Source organism: Pteropus vampyrus, unplaced genomic scaffold (assembly GCF_000151845.1).
Source record: "Pteropus vampyrus isolate Shadow unplaced genomic scaffold, Pvam_2.0 Scaffold16, whole genome shotgun sequence".
Lineage (NCBI taxonomy): Eukaryota > Metazoa > Chordata > Mammalia > Chiroptera > Pteropodidae > Pteropus > Pteropus vampyrus.
The window spans coordinates 9,847,430-9,849,959 of record NW_011888797.1 but is presented as its reverse complement, the minus strand read 5'-3'; the positions used below and the strand labels follow the sequence as shown (position 1 = coordinate 9,849,959).

At 50.5% G+C, this 2,530-nt stretch overlaps 1 long non-coding RNA gene across 1 annotated transcript in view; it reads right to left on the bottom strand.

The window, feature by feature from the left end:
• The window catches only part of LOC111735990, a 41,464-nt gene that overhangs the window by 27,030 nt on the left and 11,904 nt on the right, over positions 1-2,530 (bottom strand). The window contains exon 2 of the long non-coding RNA XR_002779056.1: positions 1,496-1,525. This is a non-coding gene — a long non-coding RNA (uncharacterized LOC111735990). The remainder of the gene's footprint in view (positions 1-1,495; positions 1,526-2,530) is intronic.

Here is a 2,530-nt window from a genome sequence, read left to right as displayed (position 1 = left end):
GTTGTCTCATGTAATCTTCATGAATGCCCTGTGAAGTAGGTGCTATTCTCCTCGTCTCACGGATGAGGACCCCGAGGCTCAGAGAAGTTAAGTAAGTTGCCTGGAGTCACTCAGACACACAGTGGCAGAGCCAGGGCTTGAATCTGGGTCTGTGGGATTCCGCCATGCCACTGTAGCTCGGGGACACACAGCATGAACACTTCCTATGTCTTGTTCTTGACCTCAGATGAGTCTGGAAAGGACTTCGCTGGTCCTCTCTCTAATCCTCAACCCCTAGGGATGTGGAGGGACTTGCTCAAGGTCACCAGAGCTAAGGGGCTGTCCAGATTGGAAGTTCTTCCTCCGGAGCTTACTGCTTCCCTCCACGCCCCCGGCCCGAGGACAGTGGCCTCGAAATAGCGTTTCTCATGGAAGGGAACCAGGGCTCCTTGGAGAAACAGCTTATTCCAGGACTTGGAAAGGGAAAGTCCAAGATGAGCCTGGAACATCATGTTCTTCCAGGAAGCCAGGAAGTTATCAAAGACTATGAAGGCTTGACCACAAGGCTCAGTGTCTAACTCGAAGGGGCTCCCACGGGCTGGAGGAGGCCATCTGAGCATCAGAAAGAATGGGATGATGCCAAAGAACCTGCTCATTATCTTGAAGACTGGTTTCAAAACAGGGTAGGTAAGAAGAAAACGATATCTGTATTACATATTATTACACTTATTATACATAGGTCATGTTATATTGTACATATGACATGTAATGTTTCATCTACATACAGGCTCCCTGCCCTGCCTGGGAGAGTTCTGCGCACTGTGGACACTTGTTCCCATGTAGCTGGAAACCTCTGGAGAAAGATCCCGGGCCCCCAGCCCATTCCGGCCTAGGCCCTTCCACTGCCCTTCCACTCCCCACCACCCTGCCTGTCTCTCCACAGGGAAGAACAACAGGGCAATGAACTTCTGACTGGCACTAAGGCCTGGAGAGAGAAATGACTTGCCCAGAACCCGCCGCTCGGGCCAGACCTCCTGGACGCCTGAGTCTATGGGCTCCCTGTCAGCCCAGCGCCGGCAGCTCAGTTCCAACGTGCAGCCCGATGGGCTGGAACTGCTGCTGGAGTCAGCATGAGGCCTCAGACAAGGACTGTCCCAGCCCCGTGGCCACCTCTCCGCTTAGTGCACCCCCAGCCCTGCCTGTCACGTCACGGTGACCCCTCAGCAGCCTCTCTTCCTCTCCTCACCCTGACTCAGTCTCTCTCCAGGCCCCACTGGTCCTCAGTCCCTCATCTCCATCTTGCCACCATACCTGGCCCCCAAGTCCCGCCCTACATCACAAACACACACACACACACATCCACGCCACCCTCCAAGCCCTTCTGCCCCTTGCTCAAACTACGATTTAATGTAACATCCTTCATGCTCACACACACACACAAAAAGTCAGGATTCAGTCCCTGCAGGCTGTTCCCAGAACCCACACTTGTGATTCACACGCACTTGTCTTTTCTTACCTTTTGTGCTTGAGTCTGGATGGAAGATCTCTAGAAGAAAACATAAGAAACTAGTAAGAAACGCGTAAGTAGTCACCTCCGGGGAAGGAGGGCTGAAAGCAGGGATATAAGTAAGAGCAACTTCATTTGGTAACTTTTGAATTTGGTAACATAGCATGAAAAATCTATATAAAATTAACCAATTTGTTTTAGCGAAAGTGACCATTCAAAAGCAAAACAGGAAAAAAAAATGTCCTGACACCACCTCACTCGTTCTATGACCTTGAACCACTTACTTAAGCATTCCAAGCCTCAGTTTCCTCAGCTATAAAATGGGGGTGATAATAGTTCCTGCCTTGCAAGGTAGGTAAGAAGGCGATGCCCAGGAAGCCCTTAGCACCATGCACGGTAAATAGTCCATGTTCGGTAAATGAGTGGTGGTCTTTTTTCTGTTCTCCTTTTCCATGAAACTCTGAACTCCTTGACAGCAAGAACCAGCGTTCAGTTTTGGATCCCAGAGCTTAGCACGGCTCCTGGCATGGCTGAAAGTCTTAAAATATTCTCTGACATTTAAGGACACAATTCACAGTCTTCGGGATAGCCTTCAAGGCCCCTCTGGCTGCCTTGCTTTCTGTCTGGCGGCACCTCTTACCTGCCCTCAACTGCATGAGGACCTATAATAGCTTTCGCTTCTGCGCACACACCTCTGCCCGACTCTCCTTCCCTCCACCTTCATGCTCCTTTATTTGCCTGGTGATCTGCACACTTGTTTCATCCTTCGAGAGCCAGCAAATGTTCCCTCCCCTGTGTAATCTGCGGCCCCACCTCTGGTAGACTCAGTCACCCCCAACACTTAGTACAGACCTCTGAGCAAGCCAGCCCTGTATTGCTCATCATTTACCCTCTGTCCTCCCCACTGCTCTAAAAGCTCCAGGAGGACAGCGGCTGTGTTTTTCATCTCTGTATCCCTAGCATTTAGTATGCAGCAGGCATAACTTAGGAAATGTTTGTTGAATGAATGAATGAATGAATGAATCACTGCTGACCACTCAGCCA